Raw genomic sequence first — 20,220 nt, 5'->3', positions numbered from 1 at the left:
TATTAGAGAAAAATATTCTATTTCCAGTTTTAAGAAATATCCATTGTTCAAACTTGTCCCATATATGTTTAATACATGTACATTCACAAAGTAGATGAGTGACTGTTTCACGGTGTACATTACAAAAAGTACATTCTTTTTGTTGAGCTAAATTAATTTTAAACAATATTTCATTTGTATATAAAATGCGTTGCATTATTTTGAACTGAAACCAACGTAAATTCACATCGGTAGTACAACTGAATCCAATAGAGCAATACGACTGCCATTGCTTATCATTCATATCGAATATACACTTCCACTTAAGAAAACTTTTACACTCCACTTTTCTTTTCTTTTTAAGAATCGTATAGATGTGTGAACAACCTTTATCATATTTCATAACAAGTGCTATCGTATCAGGGATAATAGGTTCTTGGAACTTGCTAAAGTGTGTGCCATTGCTAAAACCGTCTCTTATAGCATCACATAATCCACGGTAAAAAAGAAAATTTATTTGAACATTGTATTTTTCCTGAAGGTCATTCAAAGAGAGGAAATTGCGATGTACATCTAAAATATCATTAACAAAACGAACACCCCTATTATTTAGAACGGATTTCTTCTTTTTTTCTCAATAAGAAGAAAATGCTATGCCTTGGAACGGAAATTTGAGTGTAAAAATGGGGGTCCCCTCCGCGGCACATACCCACTATGCCATTATATACTGAGTGCCCCCCCTCCCGGGAGTAGTAGTAGTAGTCGTCGTCGTAGAAGTAGTAGTAGTAGTAGCAGTAGTAGTAGCAGTAGTAGTAGTACTACTACTACTACTGTAGTAGTTGTGCATAGGCGGATCCAGGGGGCCCGAGGCCCCCCCCCCCCGTATTGGCCGAGAAAGAAATAGAAAAAAGGGGAAAGAAAGAATAAAAAGAAAAAGAAGGGAAAAGAGAGGAGAAAAAAAGGGGGAACATTAGAGGAGGCAGACGAGTGAATAAAATAAGATGAGGGGAAGACTTGGAAAATAATTTTAAAAGTCTTTTATGTCGGGATAAAAAAAATTGCTTGCGCTTCGCGCTCGCATCATTCATAATTACAAAAGTACTTTAAATATCAAGTTTTCAGGCCATAATATTAACAGATTTCGCGCTCTCATGCTTTGGAAGAGTAATAGGAAGAAAGTTATCATTTTCATATGATATAATGTCCTTATCCCAGTCCTATATGTCAAAACTCAAAGTAATACTAATGAAACATATCCGCTCTTTTTTAACTGTTATCCATATCTACCTCACAATTTTCCTACAAAGTGCTTAAAATCATGGACCTATAGGTCCATGTTGAAATACAGAGCTTAAATTGACCTTTTTTTCAGATCGGAATATCGTGTATTTTTAGCTCGCGCTTTGCGCTCACTTATTTGATTTTCATGATTAGAAAGGTATTTAGGATACCCAAATTCTAGGTCAAAATCTGAAACACACTGGCTCATGTTCATTCAAACACGTAGCTTGTTATCTCTTTAAATAATTATCCAGTTTCAGATCACGATATCAAAAATATTATATTATTGTCTGCTCGTGCTTCGCGTTCGCATTATTAATGTAGGAAAATTTCAAATTACTCATCGTTTTCATGATTTACAAAACATGAATAGAGTGTCCGGATTTTTTCTGTTTGCGCTCGCATTAATGGTTTAGTTATATACAGATCATTTTCACGATTACAAAAAGTGCTTATAAATTCCATTTTTGAGGTAGAAATATCAAAATTGTCAGCTCGCGCTTCGTGATCGCATTATTTGATAGTTGAAATATGTAACGTCTTCATGGGAATGGCTAACAAGCAGCTGTTAGACAGATCCTTTTTTTATCAGATTAAAATGAATCAAAACTTATCCTTTTCACGATTGCAAAAAGTGCGTAGAATTTCCATTCTTCGGGTAGAAATGTGAAAATTTTCAACTCGCGCTTCGCGCTCGCACTATTTGATAGTTGAAATATGTAACGTCTTCATGGCTAACAAGCAAACATGTCCTTTATTATCAGATCAAAACGTATATTAAAAATGTATAAAAAGAAAATCTGCTCGCGCTTTGCGCTTGCACTATTAATTTAGGAAGATTTCCAATTACTCACCCTTTTCATGATTTAAAAATTGGGGGTATAGAGTGTCCCGTTTTAGGTTTAAATCTCGATTTGTTTTGCTCGCGCTTCACGCTCGTATCATTATTATTTATTATTACATCATTATTAAAGCTCGCGCTTTGCGCTTGCATTATTTGATAGTTATAATATGTAATGTCTTCATGGCTAACAAGCAGCCGTTAACAGATCCTTTTTTTCATATCAAAACGTACATGAAAAAAATCTTTATTTATTATATAATTATTTAGTTGGATACACATCTCGTTTAGGATCATAAGCATTGCCCAAAATGTTTAAATTTGAAGACAAATACATAAAATAAACCCAAACTCGCCCTTCGCGCTCCCACATTTTGAATGAGGCTTATGATATCACATATATATATATTTCCTTATATATATTGTGTAAATAAATGGATGAAGAGAACAATGGTAGGCGTAGCTTAAATCAAGGTTCCCCAGAGCTATCTACCCTTTGGAAAAATTGGTGATGCCGAAAAAATGTCTCTGCCGGGAATCGAACCCGAGCCCCCAGCTTTGAACGCCGGTGCCTTAACCACTAGACCACAGTGACGGGGTAGTGGATAGGGCGACCCTGATCCAATTGACCGTCAGATAGACAGATTTTCGACACCATACCAATTATAATTTCCTTTGTCGGGTGAAGATGGGTGTAGAACAATGACAAGCCGCCATGCCTCACCTGGATCAAAGCTATTGCTTTGATACAAAGCTAGTGCTTTGATACAGTACACGTATGGGGGAAAGTATACAAATGTGTGAGAAGCTATACAGTATTGTACAACAGCTTTGGCAACTCTTTTATTTTAAATATTGTGTAAAGAAATGGATGAAGAGAAAAATGGTAAGCGTAGCTTAAATCAAGGTTCCCCAGAGTTATCTACCCTTTGGAAAAACTGGTGTTGCCGAAAAAATGTCTCTGCCGGGAATCGAACCCGGGCCCCCAGCTTTGAACGCCGCGCCGGTGCCTGAACCACTAGACCACAGTGACGGGTTAGTGGATAGGGCGACCATTGTTCTGGATCAGGGTCGCCCTATCCACTACCCCATCACTGTGGTCTAGTAGTTAAGGCACCGGCGTTCAAAGCTCGGTCTTCAAAATGGTTGTGCGGTTCCATGAGATATGATATAGATATTGTGAAGGAGTAAAGAATCAGAAGTGAAGAAAGACGGACTTTACATCAACTGGTTGTATATTGCAGCCGAAACGAACCAGCTCGTCAGGAAAGAAAGTCGGTTCGGCTACAATATATTAACTTTGAGCGCCCGATGGAAGAAAATGTGGCTGAAAAAAATCCGCCCCCCCCCCGTATTGGCGAAGGCTGGATCCGCCCCTGGTATAGTAATAGTAGTAGTTTTTTTTTACTAAACATTCAACTGGATTCATGCTCAAATTTAAACCATGTTGCATTTGTGTTTTGTTTACATTGTACATACGAATATGTAATAGGAGGCTGCATTCTACATTCTGAGCTGTAAGTTTTACATGACATTTTGGCATGTTGTAGGTGATTTGGTTATCAACGGGCTTAATGATAGTTTGATATATAAAGAATCGTCGCCCTCTCAGAGGCAAGCAGTAATTACACTAATACACAAGGGGAATAAAGACCCTACAGTCATTAGCAATTGCAGACCCATTTCACTTCTCAATGTAGATTATAAAATTCTCACTAAGATACTTTCTAAAAGAATAAAAGCGATTCTGAGCAACATTATTTCAGTTGACCAGGTAGGGTATTTAAATGACAGAAATATTGGTGAACTGGTGAAGCAGTAAGACTAATTAATGACATAATATTTCATATACCTCACATATTAATAAATCGGGTTATTTATTAGCAATCGATTTTGAAAAGGCTTTCGATTCAATTTCACACGCTTTTCTTCAAAAGGCACTTTATTCATTAGGTTTTGGAACGATGTTTAAGGCCTGGTCACACCGCCAAGTGTTGTTGGAGCGGTCGTGGAGCGTTAGGGAGAGATGGTCGAATTGCGCTCACAAAATTGGGGAAAAATCGAAAACAAAAATAAAAAACAAAATAAAACAATCGAAATCGAAAATGGTGAACGGGAGCAACCGGTGATGATTTTTTTTTTCTCTCCGCTCCACGACCGCTCCAACAACGCTCGGGCGCGGGCGGTGTGACCATGCCTGTAGGGATTGGGTCGAAGTAATTTACACTAACACATTATGCTGCGTTTTCAATGGAGGGAGATCAACTTGCTATTTCGATGTTAAGAGCGGGCTAAGTCAGGGGGACCCCCTGTCCCCATATCTTTTTATATTGTGTATAGAATGTTTAACTCATTTTATTTGAAACGATAATTCAGTAAGAGGTATTTGCTTTGGCGATACAGAAATTAGCAGGTTCTTTATGCTGATGACATGACATTATTCGTGCAAGATCCTTGAGAAGTTCAAGAAAATATCTGGACTGAAAATTAATAAAAATTAAAACTTTCATTTTGTCTGTAGGGCCTCCTGTTCCATCAGGGAACAGCTTTCCATTCGTTAAAAGAGTTGATATTGTGAAGAGACTGGGTATTTACTTTCACTCAATCCTGATGTTCCTGAAGAAATGAATTTCAAAGAAATTTTGAGTAAAATAAAAAAAAAGTTATTAAATTGGTGGAAACAACGAGATCTCACTTTGATAGGAAAAATTAATTTGCTTAAAATGTGAGCACCAGTTCCAGACTGAGTTTTCAAAGAAATTGATGATATAGGTTCTGACTTTTTATGGCGTGGGAAATACAAAATAAAAATAAATACTTTATATCTTGATTACAGGCAAGGTGGGCTAAAAATGCTCATTTCAAACTATTTATATTGATACAAAGAGTGATGTGGGTTACACTTCGTAATTCCGAAGGTTCGTAATTCCGAAGGTTCGTAATTCCGAAGGTTCTTTATTCCGAAGGTTCCTAATTCCGAAGCACGTAAATTGCCTATACCTCGATGTTCGTTAATCCGAAAACGAAATAAGGTAGGTTGTTCCGAACGTTCGATAATCCGAAAACGAATTAAGGTTCGTTGTTCCGAAGGTTCGTTAATCCGAAAACGAAATGAGGTTCGTAATTCCGAAGGTTCGTTAGTCCGAAAACGAAATGAGGTTCGTAATTCCGAAGGTTCGTTAATCCGAAAACGAAATAAGGTTCGTTGTTCCGAAGGTTCGTTAATCCGAGAACGAAACAAGGTTCGTTAATCCGAAAAGTAAATAAGGTTCGTATATCCGAAAATTAAATTAATTCATTTTGGTAACAAGAATGGTATTGTCCTTGCAAGATAACAAGATATTATGCAATGATAAAATGACGAACGATGATACATGTGTGTGTTGTGGCCAAAGCGTGTATTGATTTAAGAATAGGCGCCTGGATCAAGCATACGATTAATTTCGATCTTATCTGAGCAATAGCTGCCCAAGCAAATGGTTTAAAGATGCAGGGGATTAATTGTGTTGGTCGCGTGCAGGTAACCTCCAGACAATAGGATTTGTATTGGAGGGGATGTTATTTTTAATAAGAGCTTCTCCTGAAAATTAATATAAACTGTATACTTTGAGTATTTATTTAAAAAAAGGGAATTTCATTTCCCTTTTATTTATTTTAGGGGTACAAGTGCCCCCTATCTACTACTCCCCCCGGTGGATCCAACTTTCGCCAATGGGGGGGGGGGGGCGAAATGTTTTCATCCATAATTTCCCCCGATCGGCAGCTTAAAGTTTATTTTTGTTTCTTTATTTTACTATTCTTTTCTTTTTTTTTCTTTTTCTATACTTTTTGTTGAAAATATGGATAAGATATTGATAAGATATATATTTAGGTTTTCAGTTTTCGCGAGCAAGCGTAGCAAGCAAGTGGTTCGGAACAAATCTAATCTGAAGTTATAAAACTCGCTACCGTTAAAAGGCCATCCTTGTGAGATATTGCGAGCGAATCACGAGCTCAAACCTTGGAAATTTCATGTAGGCCTAATAAGACGTGATGATGACAATAAAAATAATAATTAATAATAGTAATGATATTATTTACCAAGGGAAGCCACTTCAGGTCTGAAAACTGTTCTCCCAGTGGGCCCTGCTATTATATTACCATGGCTTTAGCTGGGCTGCCTAGGCGCCTAAAGGAAGGCATTTAATTAATTTCTTCATACCGGGTACCCATTCACCCGGGTGAGGGCGGCACAGTGTGTGGATACATTTCTTGCTGAAGGAAATTACGCAATGGGATTCGAACCTACGACCCTCTGTTTCATAGTCAGAAGACTAATCCACTGGGCCACAACCCCCAACATAAGAGTTAACAGATCCGAGCATATTTCGTAATTATGAAACAAGGAACATTGTTAACACTAGGCGTAACGATCAATAAAATTTTATTAACACTTATATTGACATCTCCTCCAATCCAAATCGTATTATCTGGAGGTTACTCGCACACGACCAACAAACTTTATAATCCCCTGCATCTTTAAACCATTTCCTTGTGCATCATTTGCTCAGATAAAATCGAAATAAAGCGTATGCTCGATCCGGGCGCCTATTCTTAAATCAATACATGCTTTGGCCACAACACACAATGTATCATCGTTGTTATTTTATCATTGCGTAATATCCTCTTATTAGAAGAACACCGTTCTTGTAACCAAAATGAATTAATTTAATTTTCGGAAATACGAACCTTATTTACTTTTCGGATTAACGAACCTTATTTCATTTTCGGATTAACGAACCTTCGGAATTACGAACCTCATTTAGTTTTCGGATTTACGAACCTTCGGAATTACGAACCTCATTTCTTTTTTGGATTTACGAACCTTCGGAATTACGAACCTCATTTCGTTTTCGGATTAACGAACCTTCGGAATTACGAACCTCAGGAACAACCGAACCTTCGGAATAACCGAACCTCATTTCGTTTTCGGATTAACGAATCTTCGGAATTACGAATGTATGCGGTGATGTGGATTAAAAGGTTAGTTACTGGTGACCAGAGAGCGAAATGGAAAAGATATTTTAAAATTCTCCTGAGAACATTTGGTGGTATTTTAATATTTTACTGCAATTTTTCCCCTGATATGGTCAATGTTGAATTACCAAAATATTTCCGAGAAATGTTACGTATATGGTCTGATATGAATATTTTTATTAAAAAAGATACAAATGGTAAAAGAAATGAAATTTTCTTTGATAATAAATGTATTTTGAAGAAAGGAAAAACGTTTTTTCATGAAAATCTGTTCCTCAAAAATATTTTTAAATTTTATCACATTACAGATGTTAAGGGGGCACTTAAGCCGGATAATTATTTCAGATGTATGGGATTGGACGAGGAGGAAGTTTCAGTTATTCAAGAAATATTTGCACATACCCCCAGAGAATGGAAAGACAGATTAAGAAGGAATACTTCAGTGGACGGCTTGAATATTGAATTTGTACTTTATGAGAAAAAAATTCAATTCGACTCGGTTACTTCCAAAAATCTATATAGAGATCTATTCAAAGTTCTGCACAAATCATTTTTCACTTACTTTTCAAATGTAAGTGGTGCTCACTCAAGCGGAAATATTTTTCGATAGTTATATCGTCATTTGTTTAAATGGATCTGTACCAATGTTAAAATGTGGAAAAATCTTCAGGATATTTACAAATGTATAATTTTACAGGATTTTTTCAAAGTGTAAACTGTTTTATGATACGAACTGTATATATATATATATACTCACGATTTTCATTCTTAATAACATGTTTCTATCTATCTAGACTAGAAAGGGCCAGACTTGACTAGCATTCATGCTATTTTCTGGTTCCTATTATCCTTGCTTTTTTATGTATTCATAAATTATTGTCTGTAAACTTGTAAATTGGTATTATCATTGCATTGGATAATAAATTCATTCATCGCGATCATTCATTCATATATATATATATATATGTATATATATATATACTTATATACCAAAGTAACTCTCTGCAAAATTTGGTGAAAATGGCATGGACTTCATTTTATATTACAGATGATTAATCATGCTTATTGTCTTTTATAGTTCCATGATATATCGCCTGCTTATTTAAAAGAAAATTTTATTTTTAAGACATCGAGATATTATACTCGAAAAGGTAATCAGGTTGTCTTGCCCATACCTAATACTGAAAAATGCAAACGTCCATTTCAGGTTCGTTGTGGAAAATTACATAACAATTTACCTCTATACATTAAAAAACTTGACAATTTTTCTACTTATAAAAAAGAAAATTTGAAATTAAGTGGTAAACTGTAATGAGGGTTTCATGATAGGACTGTCGGGGGGGGGGGTATTGTGGATTTGAACCACAAATTCATTTATCCATTCTTTTACATTTTTATATTGATTTGTTATACACGTAGTAATTAGTAATTTTCATACGGTAATGTTAATTTAATGAATTTATTTTTAGGGACCCCGCGGAAGAACAGGTTGGCTATTAATAGCCATCTGAAACGGATCTATCACTACGACTCTGTATTATACATGCATTTTAAGCTTCATTACTATTATATTGCTAATTTGTTATATTCTTTTTCATTATTTGATCATGCTATGTTTATTTTGTTTATATTTATTCTTTTTTAATCGTGAATAAAAACCAACCAGCTGTATGTATGAGTTGATATTATTCCTTATCTGCTCTCTAACTACAGATCCGATGTGTTATTTTTATGAAGCTAATAAACTGGGATTATTCAATGGAACATTTTTAAAGATACCTGTACAATTTCAAAATACTTTACTTTGCAGTGCTGAAAAGTATGACGAATATGACCCCGAGTTTGACTAAAATAATGGAGTGGTTTGGAATTTTTCCTAACATAGATACAAAGCATTTGGCGCATTTTTTTGTGTATTAAAAAACACATTTGCTCTAATAAAATTGCTGATAATTTGAACACAAGTGCATGAACCCCTATTTTTTTATTTTTGCCCCTCTGAGGTATACCTTCCTCTACAACTTTGCGACGTTTGGTGAAAATGATATGGGTTTTGAACAAAGTGTAGCATTTATTGTACTTTTTGAGAACTGACGATGCCATTAGATTTAAAAGAAGAAATAAATAACATTATGAATACATTCTCTATCTTAAGGACACAATCATTAACTATATTACGACATTTGATGAAATTTTCATAGATTTTGACTAGTCTGCATGCAGGCACAGACCCTCATTGGAACTTTGATCAACAAGTGTGCCTCCACGCAAAGACTAGCACATACAAAACTTGTTGTTCCAATACATCCTTCAGTACACAAGGCATGAGTAGGCTGCACATTCAGACCCTTATTTCGAGTGAAGGGTTTGCCCAGCAGACTAGATTTTGACTGAGTAATAGAAGCTTAAACACATTGTAGTGATCTCGTGAAAAAAAAAAACAAATTATTTTGAATACGCAATTCTTAAATTTTAAGAACATCCAATTGGTGAGTTTTTAAGCTTTATATAGGAAAAAATCAAGAACATGGACCCATGTTGATTTTTGCAAAAGTTATTTGGAATATTCAGGTTCTAAAGTATCTATGTGCAAAGTTTCATGAAAATTTCATTGAAAATTTTAGCTTAGATTCATATTTATGTATTGCATGGTCCATATTAAAAAAAAAATTGTCCTCAACTGGCAGTACATTATAATATGAAATACAAAAATAAACACTATTGGTGTAAAACTTTACAAATATTTAACATTGAAACAATAAAATGAAGATCTATTGTAGTAAAATAAAAAGGAGCGTCGCGCTCACAATATTTGATTAGAGAGATACGCACATGCAATGTTCATGATTACAATGACTACAAAAAGTGCTTCATGTGTTTAGGTGTAATTTTAACAAAATCAGCAAGCACTTGGTGAAATATGTATTTTCTGCATGGATTCCTTAAAAAAAAAAAAATCATTGAAATATCCCTGTTTGAGGTCAAAATATACAAATATGTCAGCTAGCTCTCGCGCTCGCATTGGATGTGTAGTGAGAAAAGCATGTATCATGTTTACAAAGATTTGCTTATGGCATGTCCCTGTAACATTTGCATATGAAAAAAAATCAGCTCACGCTTCGCGCTCACATTATTCAATCAGAAAGCTACATATTAGTCAGGGGCCTTAGCAAAATTTTGGGGACAGGATTTACAAAAGCGTCATTTTTTGCATGTGGGTCCCTGGTATCAAAAGCATTAATTCTAGATAGGGTGCCCCGAAATCGGTGAAGGGCACCCTATTTTAAAATGCTAATTTATGCAAATTTTATGCAAAAAAATCATAATTCACAATATCTCACTAAAAATAATTTTTAAATGCCCAATTTTTGTGTACTTGGGTCTTCTTTTGCTAAACATTCAACTGCAGGTCGATTTTTATAAAATTGGTGAGTATGAATAAATTTTTAAGGTTAATTTATGCAAATTATATGCAAATCACATGTAAAAACACATGTATTACCATATATCGACATATAGAATTGTCAAAATCACAATTTTTTTTCCACATGTGTCACTGGTACCAAAAGCATTAATTCTTGATAGGATGCCTCGATATCAATGACTGGAATCCTTTTTCATAGGGCTAATTTATGCAAAATTATGCAACATCACACTATTCACCGTGAATTAATGTATATGTATAGAACAGACCTCAACTTTTCTATAGAAGCCTATTTCTTTTCTTTTTTTCGGGGGGGGGGGGGGGGGGGGGTATTTGGGATTTATTTTGACGGGGCATCAAATCTAGATTGATTTCTGTACAGCTCCTGAATAAGAATCAATTTTCAATGTTAATGCAAATTTATGCAAATATGTGTAAAACTCATCAACTATCATATTTTGAGGTTTTAAACCGAGGGACAAGCACAACACTATGCATATGAGACACTGTTACACAATTCATTCATTATGGTGACTTTCCATGCGACCAGAGGAGAGCATCATGTTTAAAATGCAAATTTATGCAAATTATAAATCCTGTGCATACCCCTTTCACAATTAAAAAAAAAACCCGAAATCATATGGAAAAGATAAACAGTATTTCATCTTTCTTTTCAAAGCTATTCAAAAGGTCAGATTTCTTTCCCAAGTAGAGTTTTCCCCTGTCAGAAAGAGGAGGGTATAGGGATGGTTCTCATGGCAGGAAAAGCTGTCCATGTCTGCCCCTCTGACAACTATGTAAATTTTTTTAGAACAGGGACACATAAGATTTGAGCAAAGAGACCTGATCCTCCTTTTTTTTCTGTCGTCCCTTGATTGAAGGTGACTTGAATAATTTCAGCGATTTTTCTTTATTGGCTTATGAATTGATCTCTATCTCTAAAACTAAGGTAACACCAAGACCAATTTCTCCCAATCAATTTTTGGCCGAATCAGAGACGAATCTGTCTGGAATAGGTCCTGAATCAGAGCTATCGACTTCCCAAGATAATTGTCCAAATGCCTCCCCAAAATTAATTCAACCGAATTTCATCCAAATACATCCGAAATGTGGCTCGAAAAAATGTTTCTTGGCCACATTCTGGAGTATTTTGGAGGATATTCGGCTGGTTTTAAAATTTTCAAGACAAGCAGAATCTCTCCATGAATGTTTCCGTTGGGGAGGGTGAACAGAATAGTCCCGGATCCTTCCGAAGCGATTCCGGGAGCTCCCCGAATCCGAGATGAATAAGTACCGAATCCAGGCCATTTTGGGCAGAATTGATCCGACTTTGTTCGGGAGAATTTGGTTTTGGTGTAACCCTTTGCTTAGAGCTAGGGTTAGAACGGAACCGAATCAGCTGCGAATCCATCCATATACACGTATTCTGGTGGTTTCAGGAATATTCTGTTTTGCCTTCGTAAATGCAAGAAATTCGGGAACATTCGCTGAAAAATTCAGCTCATTTTGAAATGTTCAAAACCAGCCGAATACCCTCCAGACTATTCCCGAATGTGACCACAACAAATTCCATTCGGGCCACATTCGGGATGTATTCCGATGGAATTCGGTTGAATTTTTAGAGGCATTTTGGGGTATTTTGGGAAGACTCGATTCGTATCAGTCGTAGAGTACTTAAAGGTCTGACTCTTGCCCCCCCCCATATCGTATGAATCATTACTCGAATACAAAGAAGAATATAGACGAATGAGATGAATTGGCCAGAAATTAGAAAGATGGCATCCAAAAAGCTGCCGAATCGGTAAATTTCGAAAGAATCTGGCACATTTTCGGAAAATTCTGTGGCGTACTTTGCAAATTCGGGCATAATCGTTTGATTCGGGTCGTTATTCAGGTCGTCATTTGGCGAAAATCGGAGGATTTGGGCTAAATTCGGCTCGATTCTGGTTGGCATACGGCTTTATGCTTTATGTAATATATATTAGTCAATGGAATACAGCTTCATACATAAATTATTGTTAATTTACATAATAGAACACACTTTTGCATGGGAACGGGATTTTCAATAGCATACAATCGAAGATTTGAACTGAGTGATCGAGGTACGTCAACAGTTTGGCCCCTTTTCCACTGTTAAACCCACTGGAATGGGACTAATTTACACATATAAAATAATTGCTAATTTACATAAATTAGCATATTTTGCATGAAGACGGGATTTTCAATAGCACGTTTGATAGGGTATTAAATTTATGGATCTGATAGAGATTTTCTTTAAGTTTGGTTTCTTTTTATTCCTTTTTACTAATTTTTACTATTCATGCATAAATCAACTGCTAATTTACATAAATTAACATATTTTTGCATGAAAACATGATTTCAATATCATGTTTGATAAGGAAATTTAAAGCTATTGACCTAAAAGAGACTTTCTTTGGTTTGGTATCTCTTTATTTACTTTTATTAATCAATTCCTATTGGCATATGGCTTCATGCATAAATACTGCTAATTTACATAAATTAGCATATTTTTGCATGAAGATGCAATTTTCAACACCATGTCCTGTGGGAAAAATTAAAGCTATTGACCTGATAGAGACTTTCCTAAAGTTTGGTATCTTTTTTAAAAAAAAATATTAATTGATTCCTAATGGCATATGGCTTCATGCACAAAATACTGCTAATTTGCATAAATTAGCATATTTTTGCATGAAGATGCAATTTTCAACACCATGTTCTGTGGGAAAAAATGAAGCTATTGACCAAATAGTGACATAGGGAAAGTTTGGTGCTTTTGTAAACTCTGTCCCCAAAACGGCCCCTGACTATATCCAATTAATGGTACAGTCCTTAGAATTTCTTTATTATGTCAGTATGTGGTACTCGCGGGCGCTTCGCGCGCCAACTTAATGAGTCAACATGTCTCTTACATCTGTTCGGTATATGATTTAACTATCACCCACCACGCTATGCGCCATTTTCTCATTTAGAGAGCGTTTATACCCACAAAATAGTGTTGTTTGTCCCTTTTTAATCCATCTTTTAGTATTCACTAGTGAAAAAATGTCGTTATCTTCAGGTCTATCCCCCTCAAATAAAATGAAATGGCACCACCCCTGGCTTCACGTAGCTAATATCCCTAGTAGCGACAGACACCAATCGTGAAGTTTACCATAATAGTAACTTATGCGGGTCCCAGTAATGTTAAAAGTATTCATAAAAAATGGGAGATAAGAAATGACGGCGAAGTATGTAAATGTGGATAAGAACGAATTTGGTTCAGAACCACGAGCCGATGCAGCATCGGCTTTTCCATAGCGTGTAAACGCGAGTAACTTGCATCGGCTCGCGGTTCTGAACCGCAAGCTGTAACAATGTGTAAACGCAAACCAAAAGCCGATTCTGCATCGGCTTTTGGTTCTGAACCAAATGCCGATTAAGTGTATACACGGTATGACTGTGGGTTGTGCGCAAGGCTATAAGACGGGGAGGGGCTGATTCAGCCCCGTTGACATTTTTCGCGATAAATCCACCGCGCATTTTTTTTTACCGCATCGCTACGCGGTTCCGAAATTGCGCAACATTTCGTCCGTGCATGCCGACCCATGATTGCTCAAAACGTGAATTTGTGTTCAAATCTTGTGCAAATGTATCATTATTTCTCATTTTTCTGATAAGAAACATTTTCCATCTTTTTATGGTCATGATAAAGTCTCATTTTCCATTGAAAAACAAACAAACAAATAGTCGTAAAACAAAAAATACATAAGAAATTTAGAGATGAATAATTTACATGAGAAATTTAAAATACATAAGAAAAAAATGTGATGTTGAATTGTTTTTAAGATCAGATTCTCATAAAGAGACTGTGAACCAAAAATTAGCATTTAGAGGCATACTTTACTTAATTGAAATTCTGATTTTACGCATAACTTATAAGCACAATTAGCAATGAGATTTTTTAGCAGAATTTGATCTCATAGTTCTGTAAATTATGCCGTGGATAATGATTGTTCCTTTTTTTTTGCCGCGAACGCGTTATCGACGGCCGAGATCAGTCCTGTTAGGCGTCGAAATAGCTCAGGCTATTTAGGGTAAGGATTACATTGGGTTTAGTACCGCCTTACCTCCCACAACTAGCTGAAAATCTGACCCTAACCACGTAGTGTTGGGGCCAAAAATACTAAATGCTTTATAAAGGATATACTGTACATCCTTTCTAAAGCATTTAGTATTTTTTATAACTTCGAAAATTTGACCGTAAACGCGTAGCTTTCCTAGCGAAATATTTATCCTTTTTCAGTATTTAAAGTGTTGCCACCCTTATTGCGTTACGTACGTAACGTGCCCAATCATGAAAAAGACATCCTTTTTAAGCGTTTCTTTGGTTGTGCCTGGTATACACTTGTCAATGTAAGTGCCCCTTAATTCCCCCGGATCCGTAGAGACATTTAGCCCTTTGTGTTAGTTTCTGAGGATGCTCGAAACGAATTTTACTCATTCTTAAAGGGGAAGTTCACCCTGATAAAAACTTTGTTGTAAAAATAGCAGAAAAAATAGTAAAAATTATTGGTGAAGGTTTGAGGAAAATCCGTTAAAGAATAAGAAAGTTATTAGAGTTCAAAGTTTTGGATTTGTGACGTCATAAACGAGCAGCTGCCCCATGTGTTATGTAATATAAAATGCATGAATTTCATTTTTTTTATGGTTCCTGATGACTTAATTATGTTTTCCTTTCATGATCGGGTGTGAAATGATTTGTCTATTGATATACAAAAGGTACAGTGAAAACCATTTTGAATTTTCTAAGAAAATGACATTTCATTGATTTTTATACCATTCGCTACGTAGGAATGCTGCTCGCATATGACGTCACAAATCAAATAATTGAAATTCTAATAACTTTTTAATTATTTGATGAATTTTTCTCAAACCTTCGTCAATATTTTTTTTCTGCTATTTTTACAATAAACTTTTTGTCAGGGTGAACTTCCCCTTTAATCTACATATTTCATAAATGTGTAAAGTCAAATCGCCCCACTAAGGTCAATAGGGGGTGGAGAACGCCCGAGTGGGGGTGTTTGCCGAGGGACTATTAGATATATATAGGGATCCCCCGATCACCCGCAATCCGTTCCTCCTGCAGCTCACAGAACTGCAGGATGTGTATTATACAAAGCAACGTGCATCGCGCACTCTTTCACTTTTGAAAAGCGCAGCGACAGATTGATTAGTAAACTGTTTTGCTGGCATCTTTCAAAATGTCTTCTCCTAGCGGTGATATTGAAACAAAGATCGCAAGGCTACAGGACCACATTCTAACATATACCACGGGATCAACTTTCCGTTTCAGTCACGAAAAACCTGCCAAACCACCAGATACTCTTCGGATTGGTCTTTTTGGCCCAACTGGCGTTGGAAAATCTGCCTTGGTTAACTCGATGAACTTTGCAACTAAGAAAAAAGGCGAACGGGGCTTTCTATGGGAAAGCATTACCCCGGAAGGATACAGCGTTGCAGCTTCTAAAACGCTCTCCCGCCAAGCTTTCTACATCGCTGAGAAGATTGCCGTATATGACAATCGCGGTATGAAAGATCTGGGTGGTCGATTTATGGTTGAATTAAGGAAGCAGATAGGTACGTTTTTCTTTGAAAGTCAAGTTCACCAAAGAAAATGTCGATTTACATGAATAGAGAAAAATCAAACAAGCATAACGCTGAAAAATTAATAAAAATCGGATATGAAATAAAAATGTATTTTATTTAAAAAAAGTATCGCCCATTTTTGACAAAACAGTTTATAATTATGCACAAACCTGTGACATGCAAATGAGAGTAGATGACGTCCCTCCCTATTTTTTTTGTTTTTTATTGCTTGAATTATACCATATAATATTTTTCAATTTTTACAGACTTAACAATAACGACCAACTTGATTAAATAGTGGAATGTTAAAGCAATGGCAATTCTATGAATCAGGGAGAAATAAAACTCCGTTTCAAAGGAAAAGGAGGAGAAAATTAGAATAATTCACATGAGGCTATACACTTTTTTGTTCAGTATATATAGGACAAACAATGAGATCATTTACATAAGTCGATCACAATAACTGTCTCGAATTTGCCCCCCCCCCCTCAAATGGTCAAGATGACTCTGAAATATTTCACACCAAGTCGAACGGTGTTCCTTGTGATATACTGAACACAGGGTGAAAAGTCCAATTTGGTCAATTTTCCGAAGTACTACAGCCATGACACAAGTTAAATAATGACCTTATGATGCCTGACTCTCACTTCTATTGAGGTGCATGAAATACATTTCAAACAATGACTACTTGGAGATTTTGTAAATATGGTAATTGCTGGTTCTGCTCGCTTATATAAAGGTCTTCAAAAATATTTTTTTTAACTTTAGGTAATTAAGGGGAGCTATAATGATTCACCCTAGTGACCAATGTCGCATCAAGCCCCCGTAAGCCCCTCCCCCCAAAAAATCCATAAAGCTATACCTTCCTTCCATTTTTTCCTTGGCCTCCCCCCCCCCCTCTTCTTTCATTTTAGGGACGTGGGGGGGGGGTCGACCACCCCACCGCCCCTGGCTATCTGCCTGCTCAAGGATAAATCATACCTTTTACTTATTTGCATAATATTCAATATTTCATTATTATAATAAATAGTGAGTGAGTGACGTCTTATAGTTCCCTCATTTGCGTACCGAACATGAAATGCATAAAACTGTTCTGTAAAATTAAGCGAACACTTTAAATAGTCGTGAGCTCCTTATCCTTCATCGGATTTTGATGGTATTTTTTGTGTTCTGTTTGTCTTATATTTTCTTTCATTCAAATCAACTTTTTGTTGAAATGAACTCGCCCTTTAAGAAATTGTATTAAAGTTATTGCACGTATACTAGGTACCAAATTTTCTAACTGACATGATTGAGTGAACCTTCAACATGTTCAAAGTGCAGGGATATATCTATTATGTTTTGCTCGTACAGCGTCAGCGGGTATAAAACGAACTCTTCTCAGAATAGTTACCCTTTTTAATGTGAAAGCATTAGATCGTTTTGGAATCAGTACATGATAAAGACGCACTGGTATTTACTTGTTTGTACATGTACAAAAATCTTCATATTTTTTTTTCGTCCGGACCATCCCTTTAATGTTTGGGCCGAAATATCAAAAAATGTTTAGCTCGCACTTTGCTCTCGCATAAAATGTTTCGTTAAATAGCCAGTTTTGTTCATGATTACCAAAAGTGCTCAGAATGTCCCAAGTTTAGGTCAGATTACCAAACATTTCAGCTAGATCGAGCTTCGCGCTCGCATCAGTTGTTTCGATAGACACACATCCTGTGCATTGTCACAAAAGTGCTTAGAATATCCAGTTTTGGGTTGGAATATAAGACTAATATTTACCCGAATTTTCCGAGTCGGCTGCTAAAAGCTATTCTTTATATTTTTCTTTACGGGATAGTCTACACTAAAGTCTGTATAGTTTTAAGTACAATAGTTTTTCTTACAAACATGATGAGATATCTAACAAGGCAGGCGCATTTACAAGATTTTGCACCCCGTGGTCCCTACCTGATTTTTGGTGCCATTGTGTACTTTTCGAAAAATGGCGCCCCCATGAACAGGATAATATCTAAATAAACATTTTATGCGAGTGCGAAGCGCGAGCTGAACGTTTTTGATAACCTGACCTAAACTTTTGACATTCTAAGCACTTTGGGTTATCAAGCAGATATCTAAACAATAAAAGGACCTATTGATGTGAACATTTTTGATATTCTGAAATTATGTTTAGACATTATAAGCACTTTTGATACTCATGAACACAAGGGACAGAATCTAAACTAAACATTTTATGCGAGCACGTAGCGCGAGCTGAATTTTTTTTTATATAGATCTGCCATAAATTTGATATTGTAAAGCACTTTTTGTTACCATGAACTGGATGGATATCTATTTAAACAGCTGATGCAAGCGCAAAGCCCAAGCTAAAAGAATATTGATATTCTGACCTAAAATGTTGACATTCTAAGCACTTTTGGTCACTATGAGTCGGATTGGAATCTAACTAAAAGTTTACGCGAGCGCGTAGCGTAAGCTCAAAATTTTTGTTATTCCAACCCAAAACTGGATATTCTAAGCACTTTTGTGACAATGAACAGGATGGGTGTCTATCGAAACAACTGGTGCGAGCGCGAAGCTCGATCTAGCTGAAATGTTTGGTAATCTGACCTAAACTTGGGACATTCTGAGCACTTTTGGTAATCATGAACAAAACTGGCTATTTAACTAAGCATTTTATGCGAGAGCAAAGTGCGAGCTAAACATTTTTTTGATATTTCGGCCCAAACATTAAAGAAGTGGTCCGGACGAAAAAAAATATTTATATCTAACTAGAGGCAAATTCAGAAAGCAAAATGCTGAAAATCTCGTCAAAATCGGATAACATATAACGAAGTTGTTGAATTTTAAAGATTATAAATATTTTGTGAAAACAATTATAATATATGCACATCGTCATGAATATTCATTAGGTGGGCTGATGATGTCATATCCCCACCTTCCTTTTTCTTATGTTATTACATGAAATCATAATTGTTTGATTTCTTTTCAAACATGACTGTGTAAATGATGTGATTCTGATAAAATACGCTGCAGCAATAAATAACTAATGCACTTAGTTGTCAATTCGATTGTTTTAGTTCTTGGTAAAAATATTTTGAAAAACACCTTATTTCATATAATAAAGTACAAAAGAACACATGGGGAGATGAAACCATCAGCCAACCTAATGAATATTCATGCAGACATGCCTAGAACTGTTTCACCGGAAAAATGCAATTCTTCATAAAATTCAATAACTTCGTTATTTGTTACCCGATTTTGATCAAATTTTCTGCATTTTGATTAGTGAATTTTATTTTATATTGATAAATAAATATCTCCAGCCTGGACCTTCCTTTTAAAATTCTAATACATTTATTGTAACCATGAGCTGGATGGGTATATCTAAACAACTGGTGCGAGCGCGAAGAACGTGCTAACAAAAATCATATTCTGAACAGAAACCTCGGATTCTAAGCAGTTTTTAAAACGTTGAATAGGATGGTCAAAATAAGTGATATACGGACTTGAAACGGTAATACTTGAATTACTGGGGTCTTTTTATTACATGAGCATGATGAGGAGAATACGTATCTCACTACATTTGCCTGTCAAATAATGCCAGCGCATAGCGCTAGCTGATTTTTTTTCTGATATTCAGTACTTTTTGTACGCATGAACAGAATGCAATGGAAACTTGGATCGCACGCAAAAATAATTTGTGCATTGACTCTAAAATTGGATAGGCCTATACGCGAAGTGTGAGCGAAATTTTCTTTTTTATGTAGTGACCCGATATTTTTTTCCAATTATCCCGTCCCTTTAATTTATTCACATTTCTCTCTTTTTTTTCTTATCTTTCTTTATTCTCCTTTTTTATTGTTTTTTTTTGACCGTTTTGCGAAAATCTCTTTTTTGTTGGTTGTCAAGTTTTTTTCAAAGCCCCTTGCACTATCACTTCCACTAAGCATTTTGAGGAATTTCAATTGTTAATAGATAATCCTGGCAAATTTCCCTTTTCTATAATTGGACTTTCGGAAACTTTGTTATCCAGCGAGTC

This window comes from Lytechinus variegatus, chromosome 10 (genome assembly GCF_018143015.1).
Source record: "Lytechinus variegatus isolate NC3 chromosome 10, Lvar_3.0, whole genome shotgun sequence".
In the NCBI taxonomy this organism is placed as follows: Eukaryota; Metazoa; Echinodermata; class Echinoidea; order Temnopleuroida; family Toxopneustidae; genus Lytechinus; species Lytechinus variegatus.
Note: the sequence above shows the minus strand (reverse complement) of the source record.